Below are 26,052 nucleotides of genomic sequence, written 5' to 3'. Positions count from 1 at the left end.
CCTTCCGTGTAATGAGGCCCTATGTGTTGTTTGAAAAAGCACCTTTTGAGTTAATGGGTGTTTTTGTCGGTTTTGTTTGCAGTATAAAGGGAAGAAATAAGGAGGACAGTGGTATATGTAATACAATCCAATCAAAACTATTTTTTTATAAAACAACAGCTCCTGAAAAATGTTCACCACAATGAGGATGGAAGAACAGAAACATGTTGGACAGTAGAAAGGGTTGATAATATTTTTGATCACCTTCTATATCCTAACTCTAGTGTATATAGGAAATAATGGGGGTACCACAGGCATTTAATTTTAGAAAACGTGTAGTTATTTCTATGAACTGTGTTTTGTGAAATGTCTTTATATAAAATGTGATGAATTTTTATAAATTTCAGAGGGAAGTTCAGTTGTGAATTTGCTTTTCCAAGTTATATGGTAAGAGTTTTTGAGTATCCTTTATACTGCAAATGAGTTCCACCCCTTATTTTTTGTAACTAAGGGTGCCTTTACCCACCACACCAGCTTGGGGATCCCTTGAAACACTCCCCGAGCTTGTGTGGCGGGGGGTAATGTGGTGCCCCAGGTAACCACCCAGGCCTAAAGCCGACCCTGGTTGGCCCCCTAGTTCTTTATGAGAACTCTGTGACTGAGTCCCAAAAGGTGGATTTCCACGCTCAAAGTTAATGTGTCACAGTTAAAGACACAAGGAAAATGTATTCAGATGTATTTTCTTAAACATAAATCGGCTCTTTAACGGCTCTAATAAATGGGACTTGGTGCATATACGTCACTATGGAACACTCTTCCCTTTCGGCTTCGTAATTGTCTTGCTTGACCACTTTTAAGAAGGATCAGAACATTTATCTTTTCACTTTGGAAAATACCCCTGTTCTCAGTTTATTTATTTATGTATTGAGCATTTGTTATGCGCCTTTACAGCCCAGTGGTGTTTCCAGGCGCCACAAGGCAAAAGAGGGAGGGGAACAAGGGGAGTAATTAAACAATAGCAAAAGGCAGTAAATAATCAAACAATCATGGTCCTACTAGGCCTTGTGACATTCGGACATGCAAGTGCAGTGAAGGAGGGGCAAGGGAAGGGAGGGGAGAACAGGTGAGGGTAAGTGCCAAGGAGTGCCAGAGTAGGAGACCACTGGCTAAGTGCAAGGGCGGAGGTGTCCCATGGTGTTGGGGGGCACCTCCACCAGGCAGGGGGCCCAGAGGGAAGTGCCAGTGTGGGGGTGCTAGTGTCAACTGAGCAGAGAGCCTGGTAACCTGTGGGACTCATAAAAGACTAGGTCGCCACTATCAGCGGCAGTGGGGGGATTAGCAGGGGAGGGTGAGAGGGAAGGAGGTAGAGAAAAGAAGAGTTTTGAGAAGTTTCCAGAACTTAAGAAGGTCCTGCTTAAGTTTGAGAGGTGCAGGGAGGCTGTTCCAAAGAGACGCGCCAGCCAAAGAGAGAGACCTGTCCCCCACTCTCTGCTTGGAGAAGCTTTTGATCAGCAGAGAGTTTGAGCTAGAAGAGTGATGGGTTTGAGCATGGAGGTATTTGGGGAGAGAGAGTTAGAGATGACAGGGTCCCAGGCCCCAGAAAGCCTTGTGGATTATGCAGAGGGTCTTGAATTTGATCACTGCGGCCACCAGGAGCCAGTGGAGAGATGTTAGGGCTGGAGAGATATGGTTCCTGGCCTTGAGGCCAAGGATACATCTTGCAGCCCTATTCTGGATTAGTTGAAGGGGGCAGAGGGAGGAAAGAGGCAGATTGAGAAAGAGGATGTTGCAGTAGTCCAGCCAGGAGAGCAAAAGAGCTCTGGAGACATTGAGCTTCTGGGGAAAGGTAAAGAAAGGAAGAATGCCTCTAAGGAGGTGAAGCTGAAAATGGGCCTTCTTGGCAAGGTCCAAGATGTGAGGGGTAAAGGAAAGAGAGGAGTCGAAGATGACCAAGAGATTTTTTGCCTCACTGGAAAGTGAGGGTAGAGGGCCCAAGGAGGGCAGGAGGTAAACCGTGTGCAGGTGTCCCAATCAGAAGCATCTCAGTCTTACTGGCATTAAGACAGAGATCATTAGCAGCACACCATGCCTGGAGAGCAGTCAGACAGTTGGGAATGAGAGAGGAAGAGGAGGTAGTAGAGGGACGTTTGAAGGAGAGCTGTGTGTCATCAGCATAGCACTGGAAATGAGGAGAGAAGGAGCAGATCAGGTGAGCAAGAGAGGCAAGGTCAATATTGAAGAGCCCCAGTGAGAGGATAGAGCCCTGGGGAACACCGCAGGTAGGGAGTGAAGCGGTGGAGGAAAGAGGGCCCAGTTGTACCTGCAAAGGGAGGTCAGTTAGGAAGGAGGTCAGCCAATCTAGTGCTCGGTCCATGATGCTGAGGGTATCACAGAGCTGTGTTGTGAGGATAGAGTGGTTGACTGTGGCAAAAGCAGAGGATAGATCAAGGAGAGGGAGAGCAGCAAGAGAGTTGGAGTCAAGATTAGTGAGCAGATCTTCACAGGTGTTCAGGGGAGCAGTTTCAATACCGCTGGATGCCTGGAATACAGATATATGGTCATGGAGGCAACTAGCGAGTTCAGTGTGACAGATCAGTTGGGGAAAGACCAACTTTTACAAGCGTTTGCCCAGGAAAGGGGTGGTAGAGATGGATTGATAGTTAGCTGGGCGGGAAGGGTCAGCAGACAGCTTTTTAGGCGAGGGTGCACAAGTGGGTGCTTGAGGGATGATGGAAAAAAGCCAGTGGTGAAGGAGTGGTTACAGAGATTGGCTAGAGCAAAGGGCGAGAGAGGAGATGTTGTCCTTAATAGTTATGGAAGAACAGGGGAGCACCTGTTTGGATGAGACTTTCATAGAGCAGATAACTTTAGAGACTGCATCAGGTGCAATGGGTGAGGAGGAAAGTGGGGAGGAGGGCCAAGGGAGGCAGGAGAGCAGGTGGAGGAGTGGGGGTGGTGGAGAGTAAGGACAGGATGTCCTGAGTTTTAAATGAAAAATGGGAGTAAAGGGCAGTGCAGAGAGCCTAGGAAGGAGGGAGGGTGGTAGAGACTGCATTTGGGTTGGCGAGTTCCTTGCAGATTTGGAAAGGTTCAGCCGTATTGTTAGTGGCTCCACAGAGATGCGAGCTTCAATGTGGATCCTCGTCTTGGAGCAGACAGAGAAGCCGTATTGCCTTTGGAGCAGGAAACAGGCCAGTTTGTTAGCGGATGAGCCCAAGGTCTGCCACTTCCCTTCAGCAACTCTGCACTTTCGTTTCAGGGAAGCTAGTTCTGAGTCATACAAGCCGTTGTGCTTGGAGGCAGGCTTCAGGTGGATCCTCATGACAGGGTCAAGAGTATCAAAGGTATTGGATATGGAGAGGTGAAGGTTAGCAAGCACAGCGTCAGTGGAACAGTCAGAAGCAGGGCTGGCAGGGGGGATGAAAGTAGAAGCAAAAGCGACGACTGACACTCGCTTCATATGTCTAATGACGGAGAAGGAGGCTGGTAGTGCGGGAGGCGGCTTGGACAGAGGGCCGAGGGCACCCAGGCAGTAGGAGAGGAGAGAGTGGTCAGTCCAGGGGAGGGGAGTGGTGAGCGGGTTAGAGATAGGGATGTCTGCAGAGATGAAGGTACTGAGAGTATGTCCGGCTGAGTGGGTCGGACCGAGAGGAAGAATGGTAAGGGAGAGGGAGTCACAGAGGTCGCAGAATGATGAAGTGACCGATTCAGACGAGTCAAGGTGAATATTAAAGTCTCCAAGGAGGAGGAGTTTAGAGGGGCCGGTCAAGAGAGAGGAGGCGAGATCAGCCCACTCATAGAGGAAAAGAGAGATAGGGCCAGGGGGCCTGTAGATTGTAGCAAGGGTAAGTGAGAGAGTAGGTGAGATGCTGAGCCTACAGACAAGGTGTTCGAAAGAGGAGTAGGCTTGAGTAGGTATGATAGAGGCGGGAACCCACTCAGGGAAAATCAGGCCCACTCCACCTCCGGACCGGTTGGGCCACGGTTTGGAGAGGAGCGTATAGCCCTCTAAAAGTTGAGTGTCAAGAGCAGTGACAGAGCTGGCATTGAAACACATCTCGGTAAGGGTGAGGATGTCGAGGCCAACATCTTCAAGAAGGAGATAGATGTCAGAGGAGTGTTTAACAGCAGAACAAGCATTTAGGGTAGCTAAGTGAAGCTGGTTGCCACCTTTGAACGTTTTCCAAGGGTGGTACAGGGATGTGTTACTCCCGCTGGTGGTGGTGAAGAGATTGGAGAGGACGAAGGAGGGGTAGCAGGTGAAGGGAGAAAGTTAATGACAGACGACAAGTCCTAGTCAAGAAGGCGAAGATTAGGTCGAGAGCCTTGGGCCATGACAGTGCCATTTTGATAGATGTTAATGATGCACCTAGAGGATGAGAAGTATGCCAGGAGTATTTCCCCCTGGTCCCACCATTAATGGGCGAGGAGGGAAAAGGGGATAGGATAGAGACCATATGGGGGGTCCAAAGGTCAGAGGAAGGGGCAGTGAAGAGGATGATAGTGATAGTGTGTCTGGAGGAAACATTGACGTAGATATCCGCAATGGGGAGGCCTGGGTTGGAGGCCAGGAGAGCTTTCTTATACTTTTTCGTTCCAGACTACAAGAGAGGGGTAGGATAGGTCGTAGAGTGGCAGTTAGAGTAGATAGGGGAGATAGAGAGTGCCATGAGTGTAGTGGGGTTGGGAGGGTGGGTCGGGAAGAGAGACTGCACTATGCAAGAGGAAATCACCAGGTGGCCTAGCAGTCACAGAAAAGCAGGAACTTAGACAAGAGATTAACAGGGCAGTGGGTGTTAAAAGACCAAGGTTTGAGGTTCAGCATACATGGGAGATGATGGCGTTTGGGAGAGGGAGGTTTTAAAACACAAAGATATGGAATTCCAGTGCAGAAAAGGCAGCACAGCAGCTTAGGCAAGATATAATTCAGCGCACTGAGGTGCACCCATTTAAAAAGCCCAGATTCTAATGCAAAAATACATTCAGGAATGCCCATATTCAAATGCAAAAGTACATTCAAAATGCCCAGATTCAAATGCAAAAATACATTAAAAATGCCCAGATTTAAATGCAAAAATCCATTCAGAAATGCCCAGATTTAAATGCAAAAATCCATTCAGAAATGCCCAGATTCAAATACAAAACTACATTCAGAAATGCCCAAAAAACAAAGGACGGAGAGTCAAGGGCCCAGAGGCAATTAACTTGGCCCACTCAGACCCATTGGCGCGTTAACCGACCAATCAAGGGGAAACTGAAGTATCACGTGAAAAAAGAGACAAGCAACAAACATGGGCAGACATGGCCTCCTACAGGCAAGAATGGATAATGTTAATTAGTTTGGTATTGATAAGCATATGGTTTCTACTATCAGGCTATAGCCGTCTATGCCCATACTTGTGGCGGGCAGTCTTTTGTTCTGTCCCACCTTATTTAAGGGAAGCAGTGCTGGGGCGCTGGGGCTCTCAGTCAGTCTCCTCAGGGGGGCTTCTATGTTTACGTGAGCACAGGCAGGAGGGCTCCAGGAGACAGACCCGAGCTCCACTGGGCCCTATGGGAAGTTTCTTGGTACTCCGGGAGGCAGTAGCCTGATCCACCCGCAAGCGTCTGGGCACAGCAGACAGCTCCCGGCCTGTTACTTTCCTTTTAAGCTGAAGCATCTCAGGTTGAGGTCGCACAGATGGCCTCTGGACACTTGGAGGGCAGTGCAAGCTCAACTGGTCACACGCAGGCCTTAGGGAGGCTGATTCAGTGGCAGAAGGCTCAGACTGGCATGTTGGGCAGAGCCTGAAGGTCCGATCAAGGCAGGCCAGTGTGGGCTGGTTTTGTGAGTCAATGTGGGACAGTTTGTTGGCTCAGGGCTCTGTGCAGTTGGTATTTTTGACCAATGTTACAAGATGATGTGTTTTAAAATGAAAGTTCCATTTGCCACCAATGTCAACAATAACCTGCCACCAGATACTGCTGTCCTGGAAAAAGTGTGCCATGAAAGGTCAAGTACTGCGATACACAAATGTGGGCCACTTTCTTTTGGTGCCTGGCCAGATATGTTGTCCGGTTCCAAAAGTCCACTTCCGATCATGATGTGCCTGCTTCTCCAGTCCAGGGGGCGTGGTGGGAAATCTGGCAGGGGGCATCCAGGGATCAAGTCTCTGCTGACAGGAGCGAATTTGGCCTTATTCAGTGGGAAACACAAACGCACACCCTTTCCTGGCGCCACACCAAACATTCCTTTTCTAAACTTACATAACAGTGGCTTCAGTGGTATAGCCAGGCTGTGGCCTGCGGGGCAAGGCCCACCCTCACGGGAGAGGGGGCAGATTCAGTACATATAAACAGCTACAATTCACGATAGGTGCAACGGGTGTGGAGAAAAAGAGAAGATGAATTACATGGTAAAGAGGGCATGGCGTAGCCAAGATGTGGCCTGGAGGCAAGGCCTGCCCTCGGTTCCCCTACGCCCAGCCTGTCACAGTAAATACAGGGAAGGAGATGAGCGTGCAGAGGAAAGCTACTGCTTTTCTTGAGGCATCTGTAATTCTGAAACCTGAGCTAATATGTGAACACGCGTAAACCCACGGGAGTCCCCCAATCGAAGGGTTTCAGCCTCATTCCGAGATTGGAGGTAGTCATGGCGCCATTTGCGCCATGACTGCCTCCAATAACGGTACCGGCACAGGTCTCATTCAAAGGGGACTTACCAGTGTAGTCTGACCTTTGCGGGACAGGTAAGTCCCCATTGAAAATACCATTCCCTATTCCCATTTGAACCCCCATAGGGCTCAATGGGAATGAGGAAATAGCTAATAACGGTACCGCAATTTGCGGTACCGTTATTAGCTCTGAAGTCCCTTAGAGTCTCCCGTCCTTAACACCTGGTAGGCGTTGGAGGAGGGACCCTCTAAGGGAACTCGTAGTAGGGCGGTAAGGGATTACCGGCACCGGTCTCCTTAACGGTGCCCGGTATCCCTTACCGCCCTACTCGTAATGAGGCCCTGTGTCTTTTTGCCAATAAAATTAAATAGCACAATCTGATATTGTGTAGTGCGCTGCTGAGGCAGAATATGTGCTATCTGGTTGTTGTTGATCATGTATGAATGGTTTGATTAACTCCGTAATGTTTCCGAGTTCACTACTCTACATACAATTTGTGTGTTAACCTTAGCACAACGTATGTCACGTTTTCAACTTTCTTTGGGAAATACATTGATCATACATAGACCATATCTGACAACCAAATTTGAAACGCATGTTTTTGTGTTGCCTGCCACAATGGTTTGGAAGATAGCTCAGTCAGTTAAGCACTTGTTGCAGAGATCACAGTTCCAAATCCCGGCAAGACAGACTCAGTGGCGTCAGTAGGGTTGGTGACACATGGTGCAGTAACTCATGGTGTCACACCCTCTGGGCGTGGTGGGGTTGACACCATGAGTTACTGCATCGGGTGTCACAAAAAAAACTAAACACTAAAAGCTGCAGTGTACGTAGGCTGCACCTTTGAGCAATTGTGTTTTTATTGCTCAAAGGTGCAGCCTATACAGTGGCAAAGGGGGTGGGGTGGCATTCCGGCCGCCCCTGGTGTCACCCCTGGTTTCACCCCTTCACCTCCCCAGTGACTCCACTGGACAGACTTATCCCTTTTTGAGTATGTAGAGCGCCAGGGGACCACTTCGGTGGTGATAGTGTGCGGTACAAATGCCCTTTAACATTAACATGTAAAACTTGATGATAGTAAGACCTATCTTGCCACTAGAACAACATGCCTGCACCAGAAATGGCTGGCTATAAAAATGAACACAGCATTAGTATGGTGCATGTCTTGATGGTGGTCCTCCGAACAAGGTTTGAAGACACTGGGGAGGAGGGCGGCAACCAGAGTCTCTTGGGGTACCCTCTATTTTTGTGGCTTATGGGACCCTGAAGTTGTCTATGAGTTGTGCTCAAAAATATAATAAGATGGTCCTTGACAGGGTCCGAGGACAGACCAGAAGAGAAATAAACAACCAGAGCCCCATCTGCAACAGGGCTCTGTCTAAAGATCAGTGTACTCCATTAGATAAAGTAAAATCATCCCACCAATGTCTGTACTTTCCGTGTATGCAAAAGGGTATGCACACAGGAGTGAGCATCTTGCTGGCATTCATTCCTCTGGCTGCAGGATGTTGGAAGTTCATGCTACATTAGGCAAGTTTGGACAACAGCGAATGTCCATTTTAAGCGCTCTTTCCCACCAGGAGCCCTCAACCATAAACGAAAGCACTGGCAGCCCCTGTAGAAGGAACAGTTTGCTAAAAAAAAGAATTGTCTAAGGCCCTGTAACATGTAGTTAGGGGAGAAAAGGGGATAAAGCTTTTTTCTGCATTTCTACCTTTAGTAGGCTTATAAATGCTTAGATTCAGCAGCTAATTTGCATGCATTTTACTGATCTCCACCAGAAGACTAAACATGAATATGTTTGAATTCTGCCAGGGCCAGCTCGTTCTTTATTTTAACACAGTCAAAGACAACTATTTAGATGGGTAATACTAATATGCATCATTTATAATGTTATGAAAGAGCTGGTACTCACTGTGATGCAGAACATTTTAGTAATTTGCCTCTGACAATTCTTTGAGACATTCCCATTGCAATAGGTGCAAGTGGTAGCCAAGAAACCACACTCCCCATTAACTACCCTAATCTTCTAAAACCACAAATGTAATCAGAAAGTAATCTCCTTTCCCTTTTGGTAGAACTTCAAATGTCTCATAACACACAAATACAAGCTGGTTGTCTGTGTCAATGACTACAAGCGGGTAACCTCAACCCACAGTTTGTTTTGCTACGTGTCTTGAAAGTACAGCCGTAATCATCAGTGGAGATTTTTTTGCGGGACCACATTACTGTATGTTTTAGTACAATACAAGTGGACATTTGATTGTGTCTTTTAACTATTTAAACATAGTCTTTGCCCGGGAATGGTTCAAACGTTCCTCTGGTCTGCAGGCGCATAAGAAAGAAAATGCCCCAATAAAATAAGTATACCTCTTTTAGTTTCAGGGGGCCTGTCCTAGGCCCCACTTGAATGATGAGCACAACTGCCCTGGCAAAATATTCTGGCTACATCACTGGCAAAGGGTGGGGAGGAGGGAAGAGTGTCACAAAATACAGTCTAACTGCACCACCACCCAACACCAGCCAGCAAATCATGTAGCTGGCCTATAAGGCATCCCTGCTAGTATGCCTTGGCCGATTGCCCATGGTTATCTCTCCGAATTATTTTCTCTTTCATTGGTTTTGACGTAAAACCCCTGAATCTAACTTTAATGAAAGGATGATGAGCTAAAGACTCTGGTTGAAACTCTAACCTGGGATATAGGCCGGTAGTAGAGAAACTCCCAGAACCCCCCCTTGTTTTTGCATATTAAGTAGCTTTGGGTTTTCCCTCTAAGTTACATGGGTAATCCAGACGTGCAACCCTTGCTCACTGTTCTTAGAGAGGCACAGCTCTGTTCTTAGAGAGGCACAGCTCCACATAACTGATGAGGCCCAACCAGGCCGAAACACGTGTCTGGTGTTGCTGTTGGTATTCTTGTTCAGAAGAGAATTGCCAGGCATTTTGGAGCTGGACTCCTTGTGGCCGGTCAAAGTCTGATATGTAGTGCCCCATCTGCAACAGGGCTCTTCTGTGCAGATGGGGCACTACATATCAGACTTTGGACATTTCTCTTCTGTGAAAGAATTGTGAGCTAAAGACTCTGGTTGAGACTCTAACCCGGAATACAGGCCGGTAGTAGAGAAACTCCTAGAACCCCCTTTGTTTCTAAATGTAATAGCCATGGACCTTGACGTATAAACACAGTGATCTATACCTTACGAGCTTCCCAGGTGGAGCCAATACAATGTATTCGTCAGGAAGCTTCCGAATCCTATTCGTATCTACGTTCCCCACGTGCTCCACATTGGGTATGTCCATCAGCAATGTCTGCAACTCATGCTCCAGCAGATTCTTAGCAAAATATTCTTTCCATTCACGCATTTTTGAAGGAAGGCCCCAGTTACCACTGAGGACCCATTCACCACTGCAGTGGGACTTCACGGGTGGTACTGGTCTGCAGACTGAGTTAACAGGCTAGAACGAGGCGGCAAATATTGTCGTTAGCAATGTGGCATAAAGTCCGGGCTTCCAAAGGCTTTTATTTTTTCGGCATGAGGAACGGTGAGTGCAGACAGTGTGAACCGTTTCTAAAGTCCAACAATATACAGAATAATATGGTTTCTATAGAAATGTTAAAGAGAGCTCTCAGAGTCCCGTTTCCATTTCCGTGACGGGCTTCAGTGACGATGGAGCTGGTTGCAGAGCAACTCAGGCAAGTGGTAAGGGGCGAGAGGGGGTGTTCATGAGGGAAGAGAGCAAAGGGAAAGGACCGCAGGTTTGTGAGAGAACAACCAGAGAGCAAGGGTCAGAGAAAATGACAGCAGGAAGAGGAGGAGGCACCGGCATCTGCCATAGAGTTAAGGCATTCACCGGCGAATAAAGCATACATTTCTAGCCAGCTGATTAGCTGGCTAGAAAAAAAACGCCTGCATGTGGCGAGTAAACGATCACTACTCATTGGAGAGACTGCACCCGGTGATAACGGCCTGAAGCTTGAGTTAATAGTGCAAAGTGTATCAACGTCCATTAACGAAAATCCCCGGGTTGTTACCACCCTGTACAGCTCCTGGATCAGGTGACTATTTCTATTAGCACCATGGGTTTGCAAACCTGGGAACTGAGAGCAATCATTTTGTCTAAAACAATGGGCAGCGGAGAGAGCGCAACTTGCTGTTTTAGGTAGTGCAGGGCTGGAACAAGACGGAGCAGCGCTTTGGCAAAACATTTCTTGCATGGGCGCCGCCCCGTCCCCCAGGTCCGGCCGCTAGCACGTGACTGTTCCAGACCCTGCGCTCGAATGAGCAGACCGCTTTAAGAAGACTCGGCGCAGAGCGCAGCCCAGTCTTCTGAACGCAGTCTGCTCGTCGCCTTTCCCCAGGCCCAGGGGCTCGCAAAGAAATCTACCGGGACCAGATTACAGAAACTTTGCACCGGTGCAAGTGCAAAGTTTGCATGGTATTAGCACCAGGGCAAACTTTGCCCTATTTGTAAAAACACTACGACACACGTTTACACTAGTGCTAATACCATTCCGTATTAGCACTAGGGCAAACTTTGCCGGATGCAAAAACGATTCAGAAATGTATCTTTTTAGCACTAGGGCAATTTTAGCCATTGTGCTTTTAATATACCGAAGTGCACTTGTCGAGGCGCAGTGGTTTTTTATTGTGTCCCAGTGATTTAAAAAAAGGGGAAACGATGCCCTAGTGCTAATACCGTGCACAAACTTTGCACTTGCACTGGTGCAAAGTTTCTGTAATCTGGCTGCAGATCTGAAGCTGCATTGTTGCACGTATTGCACGCATGAGTAGCTCGCTCTTCACAGTGCTTTCAGAAGTCTAGCCAGTGGAGATTACATACAGAAACTGCCAGAGCCTCACATCCTGTGTTGCAGCTGTACAAATTGATATCAATGTCCTGCAATTTACAGACATCTCTTTATCAGGGTGAATGTTCTGACCAATCAAAACAGAAGAGTCCATTATTTACTTAAAAGGGTTTCTTACTGAATCAAGACATATTTAACAATTAAACTTGTGGACATTATGATATTCCCATAATGTTCTTTGCTTTCATGCAAATCGTCAGGATTGATTTGAATTGTTTATTTGTATAGCGCACCGAACCCTCAAGTAACTGGGCGCATTGCTTAGTGTACAAGACATTTATGCAGACATGATGATAAACACAGAATACAGTATAAAATAGGAAATGTACTGTGAATTATATTACAATGCAATAGAAGATTTACAGTGAATTATGGTACAGAAGGCTTTGACAGGTACATTGCAGGCTATAAAGAACTAAATTCAATGAAGACCAAATACAAGATTTAGTGATTGTCTTGAGAGGTGAGCCAATTTTTCGCCTGAGTCCTGAATACCGGAAATGAAGGTTCAGTCCTTAATGTTATAGGAAGAGAGTTCCACAATTGGAGGCTAGGACTGGAACACTACTGCCTCCAGATTTTTGCAGGTTGAATCTTGGAACTGTAAGGCAGTGCTGTTGGGCAGCTCTGCTAGGCCGTACTGGTTGGTTTTTAGTGAATCTGTCAGACAGATATTTAGGTGCAGAATTAAAGAGGCATTTGTGGGTAAGTGTGAGTTTTTTGAATAGATAATGTGTTGGGCAACCTGGCCGAAGCCACCCCCCTTGGCCCCTCCCTTCCTTCCCACAGTCCCGCTCCCCCAAAGAGGTAACAGTTCCCCCAGTACATTTTTTCCATTTCCACCACTGGTTTTAGGCAAACAAAACCTGTCACCATGGAGAAGGAAGATGGGCTCCTTCTGGAGTACTTCTCCCATTCCCATGGCTGGCCTTGTGGTGCCCCTCTTTCATTTCTATGGCTGGCCTCAGCAATTTGGAGTAGCACTGCAGATAAGGAGATTTCTGGACGTGAGGTACATGGGGCGGAGGGGCTTGGGGGGGTGAGTGTCAGTGTAAGGAGGACAGGGGGCGCAGGTGGACAGACAAGGCAGGCAGGCGGGTGCAAGCAGCTCCCATCCCCCAACTTGATCAAAACTTCCTATACTTGGACTGATAGATTAATTCTGGGCTTTGAGCCACCTGATACTTATGATGGCTGCAAGTGCAGAGAAAGACTGCTGAAAGGATATTTTCACACATTCTTTCTGCAACATTATATTCTCAATATAGCAGGACATAGCTCTCAACCATTTATGTCACAAAGGCGGGTGAAAACACCCGATTTTATTTTTGGCGGGTGAGAGGCCCATTGAAACGAATGGCCGTGCAGACGGCTTGGTGGGTAATTCCGCTGTTTACAAGGCGGGTGACACCCGCCAAAAGCGTGTGAGTTGAGAGCTATGGCAGGAAATATATAAGGAGAAACCACTGGATAAGACGATGCCACGCATGCAGATAATATGTGCAGCCAAAGAGTTTAGAGACTAGCCGTTCATTTTCACCTATTGGCGGGGCATGACAACCATTCACTGGACCATGGGCGACATCGAGAATTACTGTAAGCCCAACTGGTAGACAGCCATATCACCCCTGCTGAAGTTACCAACTGTTCTGCACTGTTGTGCAACTAGATCCTTAAAGGGATCCTGTTTCTCAAAGGATTAGCATAGGTCCTGGGCCTGCATGGGAAATAGATGCCATTACTGCATCCCATAGTGGTGTTCGTGCCCTGCACCAATGTTATGATAAGTTATGAAACTTTCGTACTGCACCAAATCACCACTGCAGTGATATCGGAGATCTGAGGCTTATTTGGAAGTTGGCCTCTGGCTGGGGTATCCAGACTGTACTCTGTGGAGTAAGAGGAACAGGGATAGGCCCTTGTGCCAACCAAGATTAGAAAAGGTCTTCCAAAACCAGAGGATGCAGCATATTATCAACGTCCAGGTAGCGTGTGACACAGACCCCATTCTCACCAATGCCTTTCATTTCTTCCTTGGATCCACCCATGACATAAGGATCCCAAGGAATAGCTTCCAGTCAGGGATCATGAGGGTGGGAGGCACGGTGCCCCAACACAGGGCCTGCTCCTACATATGTTTGTACCACACCACCTTCTCAGAAACACACATATGTGCACACTGTGTCAATCAGATATTTAAAACAAATATATGCATGTCACAAAATGTTCACCTAAATGAATGGTTTCCCTTAGCACTACATTACATGTTCATGCCTGCACCTTGAAGTCGCTGAGATAATTTACAATTACTACCAAAACTAAGAAGGACTGACTTTACAACAACAATGCATATGCATATGCCTTAGTTGGCAACATTGATGCACGGATGCACATGGACAACGTCATTTATTTGTTTATTTCTATCTCGGCTTAACCCGCAGGCATCAGGGTGCTCAGCAGACAACATAAAAGTGACATGACATGGGTATGGCTAATCTACTCGAACAGGATTGTTTTAACATTTCTTCGGAAAGTATTGTAACGTTCCTCTGAAAGCATGGATGTAGGAAGTTTATTCCAAGTACTTGCCGATCTGAGAGGGAAAGATCTGGCTTTTCCTTGAGCTTGCTTGGCTTGTGGTATGCCAAGAAGATGCGCAGCACTTGAGCACAGGGTCCTTTTTGGGGAATATTTTCTCAAAGTTTGCTTTAAATAGTCTGGTGCCTTTCCGTATAGACACTTACGAGCCAGAGCAAGTGTCTTAAATTGAATCCGTTTATGCACAGGCAGCCAATGAAGCTCCTTTCTGTGGTTCGAAATATGTTCTGTCCTTGTGACATTATAGATTATCCTGATAGCATCATTCTGAATAATCTGCAGCTTTTGAATGTTCTTTTTGCAAGCTCCACATAGTAAGCCGCAGCAATAGTCCAGCCCGGGCATGCATATGGCTCAAACTAAGATTTCACAGTTTTTACGTGAAACTCATTGATTTATTTGTCTCAAGATTTTGAGGTGGTAATGGGCATTTTTAGTAACATTGTTGACATGAGCATCCGCATTAAGGGATGCCTCAAATACTGTGCCCAGTGTTTTCACCTTCTCAACCACCTTGATGGGGCAGGTGTCTAGTATGAAACTTGTGTACGCTTGGTCAAGCTTGTTTCTAGCTTGGCTTGTCTCAAATATCATGAGCCCGGTTTTAGAGCTGTTTAAACACATCCAGTTTACAATCATCCACTCCTGGATGATCGAATAGATGTGGTTAAGAGTTGTTTCTATGGCATGATCACCACTAAAATCCATGGTGAGCTGAAAGTCGTCAGCATAGTAGGTGAAATGGAGGCCCATGTTTTCTAATTTTTCACATATAGGCCTTATATAGATGTTGAAAAGGTCTGGAGAAAGACCGGCCCCCTGTGGCACTCCGTATTTGATAGAGACAGGATCGGAGCAGGCAATACCCCAGCATATCTTAGAGGTTCTTTCGCTGAGGAAAGAGCATATCCACTCAATGGCGTGGCTTGAACATTTACCAGTATCAGCCAATGTTTCCAGTAGTCTGGAGGGTCTAGGGGAGGTCGAAAACTGCAGAGAGATCTTATAAGATAAGTAGACCAGTTTTACCCTTGTCTATTCTTCCTAACATTTGCATCTGCAAGTCTAACAAGGCACTTTCAGTCCCGTAATTTCTACGGAACCCAGATTGTTTGTGATGAAAAGCAGCAGCAGATTTCAGATGTGCCTGTACTGGATGGTTGCTGCCTTATGCAATATTTTTAGTAAAAAAGTTGTATTAGTTATTAGTCTTAGGTTTGCAGGGTCTTTGGCACTGAGGACTGGCTTCTTAATAATGGCCGTGACTGCTACCTCCGTGATAGTAATAGGAACGTTCTTGTGTGAGAAAGAGGCATTTATAAATCTGGTAAAGAAAGGGGCAAAGACGCTAAAGTTCTTAAGAATGATTTTAGTTGGGAGAAGGTCACCTATATAGGAAGTAGACCTGATATTATCTGGCATTTTGGTAGTATCGTCGATGGTCATGGTCTCAAAACAAAAGTTTGTCGTGGTGTTAATATTATTAGTGTTGGTACTCGTTCCTTGTTCAGAAGGTATCTTTTTGACACCTTGTTTATTATGAATTTTACTACGGGCCAATAGGGCCTTGTCTTGAAATGCTTTTTGCACATTTTCACAGTCTTCTTTGTTCGTGTCAATGGCATGAGTGAGGGCCATAGGTTTTTCCCAAGATTTGTATAGCTCAAAAAGTTTCTTAGTATTGTTTCCTGCAAGTTCAATTTGAACCGTCACAATAGATCTTTTTAGCCTTTTTAGTCATATATGCAAATGTGCATGTCTAACCACAAGCTCCATGACTCACCCACTTTAGTAACTTATTGTCACTGTTTTATAATTTGTGCACCCAGGTATGACATGTGACATACATTCTTCCGTCCAGTTTAGAGGCAGTAGAGGTTGAATACAGACAGGTGTGTAGACACAGTTTCTTGCCAGGGCAGGTCTGAGCATCATACATGCAGGCCCAGACAGCAGAGCACACAACTAAAGGCGATAGATTTGATGTGATAATTAATGCATACATGCCATAGCATAGAGAAAGGATGCAGATCTGAAGTTACCAGGAAGGTGAATGTCAGTGCTCACTATTACTATGTAGGAAGCAACACTATTGCCCCGTCTAAACCCTAAACCATGAGAGTGAATTTTTTGTTTGACGAGCGCACTCTGAGAAATAAACTACGTTTAGCGGCTGGTGTTTTTGACAGATCAGCCACTATTATGTTGAATGAGTTGCCCCAGATCACATACTTTGGGCCCAATCTGCAATTTTGGCACTTGACCACGTTGTTTCCAGATTGTTGTCAAGCAGTAAAGTGTAAATCTTTTGTGGCTGTTCGACTTTCATGAAATAAAAAAATACTCATGGTAAACAAACATGGTAAATTGTTTTAAAAAATCTGTATAGATGACATGCTATGCAAAATGAGAATGATTGTAGCTTTATTTTCGCCATCATAAATGGAGGCACTACAAGTATTAGAATGCTATGTGGTGTGAACCTAAATGCTCTCATCTGTCTGGGTTGTCTACTGTATTTTAAAGATTTAAACGCACCCACTGAAAACGTTTGTGATAAGCTCACCTGTTTACAGTCACTTTTTGACACAGAAAAGCAGATTGTATTTCATGAAGAAAAACCTTTCACATTCTCAAAAAAGCTTTTTTTGTGTCAATTAAGCAAACCTGAAAATAATCTTGCTACAGGCCTTTGACATTTGGTCGACTCTCTCAAATGGCCTACATGAAAATGAGAGACCAGGCAATGGGCTAAACAATGCCATCAGAATGAGAGAAGGCAAACCCATCCACTGAAGACAGCCGACTACTATACACATATAAGATGATCTGTCCTGGATCACAGTATGGCACGGTGGCTCATTCGAATATGGACTTTGACTCTTTGGCTCCACTGTCTTGAATTTGGCTGCTTAATCACCTATTCTGACTAACACATTTTGATGTTCATTGGGGGGTTGGCTCTCCAGTGTCTACAAAACTCGTTCGGAGGCACCCAGATCTAGACCTGCACTATACTGATGATGTGTTAATTATCAGCACCCCAGAGGGAGAGGCAGCCAATCAGGTTGCTCGCATCGCGGGCTGAACCTGACAATCTCAGCCCGCGTTCCAAGCAGCCCAATGGCGGCTTCCCCCGCCTACCCATCTTCCCCCACCCTCATCTCCCTTCCCCTTGTGTCTTTGGTCCCTTCCCACCGCCTACCCCCACTTATTCGTAAAGGCGGCAACACCCCAGCCGCCGCTGCTACTGCCGCTCTGTGTCCCTTCTCGTCGCCGTTGGAAATTAAGAGTGGCTCCGTATGGAGCCCAGCTTCCAGGTCCATGGTGGCCATCTTAGGTAAGTGTTTTTTTTTTAATGCATGGAACGCAGGGCGGCCTCGCCTCGCTCAAACAAAATACATTGCTGTCAGCACCCCGGGTTTCTGGATAAAAAATCCAAGATGCTAATAGCAATAATACCTGATCCAGCAGGTCAGATCGGGTGGTAACTGTGCCGAGGCCATTACCACCCGCACTGGCCCCTTGCACACGGTATTATTGCTATATTATAGCTAGTCCTTTCTGGCACCAATACATTGTTCCAGTAGCAAGGGATGTGTTACTTTCCTAAACGTTAATGTACTCACGTTTATCAACGAGAGAGAGAAATAGAGAGAGAAAGAGAGAGAGAGAGAAAGAGAGAGAGAGGGAGAGAGAGAGAGAGAGAGCAAGAAACGGCTGCGTCTGCCTTGCTAGAATTTGGAACTTTGATTTGGATATGATCACAGATATCTGAAACAAGTGAGTAACAGATGACCATCGTGGTACTCAGCTCAACAACATGAATTTTAAATTTGATTATTGCACATGAGAAATATAGTCACCGAAGGTGAACATTTGACCTATGTTGTGCTATTTTATCTCACACAACTGTATTTCACAGTGAACACAGAATGCATAACAGAATTAACTTAGTTGTCGACCACAACCAGACAGCACACGCGGTGCCTCAGCAGAGCACACAGTATCATATTATGTTAGGTATTTTTATTTTTAAAAAGTGCCCTGACTTTTTGTGTCACGCAAACAGATGAGAGTCCCTCCCATGGTTTTAAGTGTGTTCACTTATCAGCACAGTGATCAGTATTCCAGTTACCTCAAGAACGGCAGCAGCTTTCCACGCGTAACTCATTTCCTTCCCTGTATTTACAGTGACAGGCTGGGCGTAGGGGAACTGAGGGCGGGCCTTGCCCCTCAGGCCACATCCTGGCTACGCCATGCCCTTTGCACTTATCATGTCATTCATCGCCCCTTCTCCCCGCCCTTTGCTTTTTATACGACGTACTGACACTGCTCCCGCCCCCTTGCACTTCTCTCATCTGGAATGATGCAAGTCCATGAATCAGCAGTCTCCTCTTACCCTCCCCTTCTCCCCTTCACTTTCTCTTCCTTTCCTCTTGGGGCGCACACGCATTTGGCACCTGATGAAACACCAATAAATAAAACAAGTATGCACACTAATAATGTATTGTGGTTCTGCTAAATAAAGCCTGTTCTTGTTAGAAGGCATCTGATAGGAAAGAAGGGGGATGGCCAGGGACGTAATTTGGGGGTCACCAGGGGTTGCAACTCCCTAGTGGCCCCAACTTTTTTTCCAATAAGAAAATGTAATCTTCTGGTGGGTCCCTGGCTCAGTCCTCACCCATCAGGGTGAAGGCGTGGCCGGGGAGGCGTTCAGTAAGGGTTGAAGCTGACCGTGACATGTGGCACATGTCACATGCCACGTTCAACTCCAACCCCTTCTCCCTTGCTTCCGCCCAGCTCACAGACAGGAACCACGAACCAGGAAGTGCTCACGGCTTCCTGGTTCTTGTTTGTGAGCAGCACGGAGGAGGCTTAAAAAAAATATAATGTGTATTTTGATGTGTGAAGTGTGTGTCAGATGTATGTATGTGAATGGTGGGTGAATGAGAAGTGATATGATGTGTGTTTTTGAATGTGCTGGGTGGGTGAGTGTGTACTTGTGTAGAGAATGCAATTAGTGGGTGTAATAAAAGGTGTCAGTGAGTGAATGAGAAGTGATGTGATGTGTGTTTTTGAATGTTCTGGGTGGGTGTGTGGGTGTGTGTCTCTGAAGAGAATGCAATGAGTGGATGTAAGAGAAGGTGTAAGTGACTGGTGGGTGAATGAGAAGTGATGTGATGTGTGTTTTTGAATGTTCCAGGCTGGTGGGTGGTATGGGTGTGTGCCTATGTAGAGAATGCAATGAGTGGCTGTAAGAGAAGGTGTGAGTGAGTGACTGGTGGGTGAATGAGTATGAATGTGCTGGTATGTTTTTGAATGTTTTGGGTGGGTGGAATCGGTGTGTGCCTGTGTAGAGAATGGAAGGAGTGGATGTAAGAGAAGGTGTGAGTGAGTGACTGGTGGGTGAATGAGTATGAATGTGCTGGTATGTTTTTGAATGTTTTGGGTGGGTGGAATGGGTGTGTGCCTGTGTAGAGAATGGAAGGAGTGGATGTAAGAGAAGGTGTGAGTGAGTGACTGGTGGGTGAATGAGTATGAATGCGGTAGTGTGTGTTTGAATGTTCTGCGTGGGCTTACGTGTGTGCCTGTGTGGTGAATTCACTGTGAGTTAATGTGAGAGTGGATGTATGGGTGAGTGACCAGTGGGTGAAAGGGGATGCATGTGTGTGTAAGGCTCTGGGAGACTGGGGATCACTGGAGCATTTTTGCCACATTGTTTATTGACTTTGCATGTTTTACTGGTATCTTTCGGCAGAACCAAGTTCATGTCTGTCATTACCTGGCTAGACTGACATTTTGGTGCATTCAGTCTAGCCATTGCTTACTGTGGCATGACATTTATTACTCGACATCTTTAAAAAAAGCAAACATGATAAGTAGTGTTACCTCGCTAGACTGATATTTTGGTGTAGCGGCCTGTATATTTTTTACTGTAGCATGACTTTTTATTAGCCAAACATCTATGATGAATCGAGCATGATAAGCGTTCTTATGGGTCTAGACTGGCTTACATTGGAACCAGTTTCGACAGGTTTTCATATTGTGACATGTCATTTTTAATGGCCAAACCAACAGGAGTATGTTATTACATGGGAGTACTGGAATATATCGGCAGAGCCAGTTTTGTGCCCAGTGCTAGTACAGATATTATTTAAAAAAACATCTTAAAGCAAACATGAGATTGGTCTTATATGGGAATACTAGCATATGTTGGTGGAGCCAGCATGGAAATGTATGGGCACAGCCAGCATGAACATGTTTTTTAAACTGGCATATATTGCAGGGACCGGCATGATAATTCATTGGGAAATACCCTGTGCACTTTTGGTGACTTGCATCTATTGTACCTTTTTTCATGATTTACCCTAAAGTCTTCAAAACCGATGGTTTGCCTTTTACCCAAATTTTCAAAGAAAGTGTGCAGTGTAATGCACCATTTTAACCCATTATTCAAAAACATTTAGAATGGGAGGGGTAAGAATCCCCCCTGAACCACCCCAAACTAATTTTCATTAGTTCAGGCTCCATCGCTACCCTCGGTCGCAATCACATACTTGCGGCAAATATTTACACCCACCAAAAAAATTACTCACCAGCCACCACTGATGACAGGTATATTTGTGGACCAGGCACCGCCCTCTTCTTTCTACGCTATGTGAAACATTTAAGCTTTGATTAAAACACATATTTACTTATTTCACTAGCAGTAGTTTATGTCCCTGCAGCGGCATACTCATCATGGACATTGGGCACCCGTGGTGGTCTGGCCGGCCCGAAGGTGTGGCGTGCCCTTTGCTATGCTAAGGAGCTTGGCAGGGGGGCCACAGCATGGCTTGCCGGGGGGGGGGTCCACATTTTGTGCTATGCCATTGTCTGACAAAGGGGTAGTGTGTAGTCCCCGGGTGAGAAGCAACTCGTGGGTGTTTTCAATTTAAAATAACTGTGTGGTGCGACGGATTTATGCGTGCAGCAATGATATTACATTAAATGGTGGCTTTTTAAGTCCTCTGGCACCCAGCATTATGCTTAGATAATAAAAAACTATGGGTGGTCTTGGGTATATTGAAAGAACCTTTCCAAGGTAATATACTCCCGCAAAGATAACATTATCAGGTGCACTCCCATTCGTGCACTCAGACCAATCTAATAGGTTTCTTCTATCGTAGTGGTAGCTAACTCATAGATACATTTATAACCAGGGAATTTTGTTGATAATAAATCCTGGTCAATTAATTAATCTTCAGGCCCTGCTTGTCCAGCATTTTGCTTCTGGGTAAACAGCAGCCCACACCTCCCTAGGTCAGTGCATTTTTGGCTTGTTTAACACAGCAAAGCCACAGATTTCTGTGTCCATTGATCTACAGATGTTTCATACACTAGCTTTAGCCTGCGTTAGAGATTTTGGTCACCCTGTTACAAATACTGCATTATGTATGTTTTACATATAAAACCCACGTCGAATATGGAAAATGCCACTACCCAAATGTGTGATTGTGGACACATGACGCCTGCATCTGTGCCTCGGCTCTTATATCAGGCTGAAAGGAGAGCGCCTGGAAAAAACGGGTGCTTGACACATTTGAAAAATCTGAAGGTCGTTTGTCATAATTTCCTGTGATGTCAGTTGGGGACGGTGTCAAATGACATCCCTTCCTGCAATGACATCAGGGGGTCAAGGGTCGTGTGATGTCACTTCGGCTACCCCAGGCATTTTGGTGAAATGACGTCCCTGAGGATGGCACATACACTTGTGATAAGGCTGCAACAGAGAAACAATAGATTAGGAGGGGTTTGTTGAAACATGTATGAAGGGAAATAACATTAGAAACTAGGAGGAGGGAAACGGTCAAAGATAAAATGCTTATGATGATAGGAAGGACAAATCAAGGAAAACGTATGGCAAAACTACAATGGGGAATGGGAATGCGGTCTAGCAGTGTGGAAGTGAAAACGTTGTGGAACCTGAAATATTGAAAAATCTAAAGAGTTTATTTTTCAGTAGGCTAAAGAAGTTAAAGGGGTTTGTCTAGAGAATTGGGTGAAGGAAGATATCATCTCATGCAGCGATAATAAGAAGGTGTTCAGAAGGAACTGGGTGTGGTTACCAGGGTGCAAAATGTGCACTCGCCACTAGCCATTGCCTAGTGAAAATTGACTGTTGGAGGATAAGAAATGGTGTGGTGTCTGTATGTAAAGAATTGGGGTGTCGAGTGACTTTTTATATCTGGCTAGTAGCTTGCAACTTGAAATCTTTATCCATGGGGATACTTTGCGAAAATATTTTCAAGGTTTCTCTATGATTAGCACCTGTCATGACTCGTGGCTATTAGAAAGGCAAATGGGAAAGTACCTTTGGGGATGGACCTGGGAGACCAACTGTCCAGCATCTACTGAGTAGCACAGGTTGAGATGCTGGCATCTATTAGTTGGGAGATGGTTTTTGGTTCAGCTGACCTATCTGTAGCACAGGTGCCACAAAGTCCAGTCTTCAAAAGCGAAATCCACTGACATTTGAAGGATTTCCACCCAAAACCATGAATTGAGATTAATTAAGTAGTGGGTGCTTGCCCTTAAAACCTGGTATGGGTGTGCGTGTCGAGGACCGGATTTAGAGACCACTGCCTTTTGGGTGGGCCTCAGAGGCCGCAGTCTTCAGAGGGCTTCCTGGAGGACAGGCCGCATTTCAGGTAGCAAATAAAAGAACATGACATGGGATTACAGAAAGTGCCGAGGATTATTTAGAGAAAACTGGTCGTCAGAGTATCTGTTTCTGCACCCTGTTCCAAACGTGTTCAATCTTTCCCAAATACAGGGGACCACATGGTAGTCCCATTTCAATGTAATGGTTTGCTCAACTAATGTTCTGAGACTATTGCAGGGGTTCGAAAGCTCTGGATCTCCATATGTTCTGGAATACGACTACCATGATCCCTCACCATTAAGGGGGTACGGCTGGTGAGAGTCGTAATACAAAGCATAGCCAATAGTTGCAGACTCCTGACCAGGGCTGACTGAAGATATGTCCAGGCTGTTGGGGTCCCATTTTAACATGATTCCTGAGGGCCCCCCTTGGCTACAGCTGAGAACAACAGTCTTGGGCACTTAGAATGCAGTGGGTGTTTATTATCCAGGGCGTGACTAATGGTCCGCTGTATCCCACTTTGTCAGTAAGGGATTAATATAGACGAAACCAGAGAAATAAAGGAAACAAGGTGAGAGGACCACGGCTGGATAGGGAAAAGCCCAAAGAGAAAACTGGAGTGAAAAGGCAATAAGGTGAAAAGAACCCTGCTGGATACTGAGAAGCCCAGGGAGGTGATAGCCTGCAAAGGCAGCTTATAACATGTGCGCTCTAAAGCTTATATTTAAGGTCCTAAATTAAAGTTTTCTGTTGCTGTGGCATTAGACTGCCAACACGGGGCAGCTGCTTGCGGCTCCCTGTAAAGGAGTCGAAGAAGGAAGCTGATACAAAGGTGGCATATTTGTGGTTAAAGACTTTTATTAATGAAAAAGAAACCCTCACTATCCCTCTCTCTAAGAGGGGTTTGCCTGCCTCACACTAAATCTCAAGGAATATCCATCCAAATGAAAATCCACCATCCTGTGTCAGAGCCTACGTCTAACCTCTACACTACAACTAAAACTAATATTGTCCAACAGAAAGTTCTTTTTCCAGGAGAATGACTCTGTTCTCCTGGTGTATGGGTAGCATTACCACAATATTCTCTTGCAAAGACAATGCCAGGGGGAATGACTCCCTACCCCTGGCCTGCCGCAATCTCACAGAAAGTTATCTACCCAGGAGAATGACTCCGTTCCCCTGGCTGGTACCCCCAGCACTATGAACAGTCAACCTCTTAAACCAAGAGAATAGCTTCCTTCTCCTGGTACTGATCAGCACTCTCCAATGCCAAGGGAATTACTCCCTTCCCCTGGTCCCTCTTCAGTGTACTTGACTGGCTTTTATTTTTCCCACCAGGATAATGACTCCCTTCTCCTGGTGTTTCAGAGATATTTTCTCACGTGGGTTTTGCCTTGGCACTTTTTCAAAGAATCAACAAAGTTCACTTATCTCAGGGTCCCAGAGCCGTCTCTGGTGGTCAGTGAGCTTACTTCTGCCACTGATACTAGGAGGATGTCCTTGGATATGCTCTTCTCTTTCGCTGGGGTCACAGACTCTTCTTTTCTGGTTAGTAGACATATATGTGACAACTGTGACAACTATAGCAAACCATGCAATAGACAAGATGGACTGACCTGATTTGAATCAGAAGAGTAGACTTCCTTGTAGAGCTAAGAAATAAGACAGAGCCTAAGTAACCACTTACCCCTTTGTTTATTCAACAAATGGAGTAGTAATGACCAGGCCTTGCTCAGAAAGAAGGGGAAAACCACAGTGGCAAAAAAAAACAATGAATGCAGCGTTCCAGGCTGTGTAAGATCTAGCAGTCGAGCCAGAATGTTGAATCCAGAAATGATTTGTATTTTTGTATTTTACTTATTTAGATTTATATAGCACTTTAAGCCAAGGCGCTTTACATGAGGAGCAAGCAATTACAACAAGCAATACATAACATTGAATCAAACCAAAAATCAGTACAGGGAACAATTTACATTATTGGTGAGGTTAAGTGCATATAGAGGGGGACTGAGGTGAGAGAGGAGGGTTAGAAGGGGAAGGAGGAGGAGGATTCAATGGAGAAGGAGGAAGCGGAAAGAGGCGAGGGGGGTGAATGGAAGAGGTAGGATTTTAGAGAGGTGCGAAATGAGGGGTAGGTGGTAGTAGAGTGGATTGGGAGGGGAAGGTGGTTCCAATGGAAAGGAGCAAGAAGTTGGAAGGAGCGGAAGCGGGAAGGGGCACAGGGTGGAGGAGGAGAAAGAAGGAAGAGATCAGCAGAGCGGAGAGAATGAGGAGGGGTGTAGAAAGTGAGGAGGGAGGATAGATAGGGAGGGGCAAGACAATAGAGGGCTTTGAAGACTAGACAGAGGAAGTTAAATTTAAGCTGGGAGTGAAAAGGGAGCCATCCTAGTGAGTCAAGGGAAGAGGAGATAGAGTCGTGAGGTGAGAGAAGACAGAGGGAGCGGATAGCAGAGTGGTAGATGGATTTGAGGGGTGAGAGGTGGGGGGAGGGGAGTCCAAAGAAGACAATGGAGCAGTAGAAGAGTCTGGAGAAGATGAGGGAGGAGATTAGGAGTTCAGTAGCATGGAAGGTTATGAGAGGACAGATTTTACGGATATTGTAGAGGTGGAAGCGGCAAGATCTGGCAATGAGAGAAATGTGATGAGAAAGAGAGAGGTGGGGGTCGATGTGGAGACCAAGATTGTGGGCATGAGGGGAGAAGGGGAGTTGGGAGGGAGGGAAGGAAATGAAGGGAGGAGGAGAGGGAGGAGGAAGAGTACTGGCAGGGAAGAAGAGAAGCTCAGTTTTATCTGAGTTGAGAGAAAGGAAGTGAGAGGACATCCAGGATTTAATGGCGGAGAGGCAAGAAGAGAACTTAAGGTGGATGTGAGGTGTGAAGGAGGAGAAGGAAAGGAAGAGCTGGGTATCATCGGCATAGAAATGGTGCGATAGACCCAAGGAGGATATAATGGGAGCTAGGAAGGAAGTATAGAGTGAGAAGAGAAAGGGGCCAAGGACAGAACCTTGGGGAACACTGTGGTTGAGAGGAAAGATAGATGAGGAGTGGCCACCCCAGGAGACTGAAAATTTGCGATTAGAGAGATAGGAGGAGAACCAGTCGAGGATGGAGTCTTTGAGGCCAAATGAGGAGAGAGAGTTAAGGAGAAGAGTGTGGTCAACATTATCAAAGGCAGCTGAGAGATCAAGTAGGATAAGAATAGAAGAGTGCTTAGAGTAGCGAGCAGATAGGAGAGAGTTGAGAACGGAGGTGAGAGCAGTTTTCGTGGAGTGAAGAGGGCGGAATCCAGATTGGGTGGGGGGGA

Source organism: Ambystoma mexicanum, chromosome 8 (genome assembly GCF_040938575.1).
Source record: "Ambystoma mexicanum isolate Mex_15411 chromosome 8, UKY_AmexF1_1, whole genome shotgun sequence".
Taxonomy (NCBI): domain Eukaryota; kingdom Metazoa; phylum Chordata; class Amphibia; order Caudata; family Ambystomatidae; genus Ambystoma; species Ambystoma mexicanum.
The sequence above is the reverse complement of the archived record's forward strand: the minus strand, read 5'-3'. Positions refer to the sequence as shown.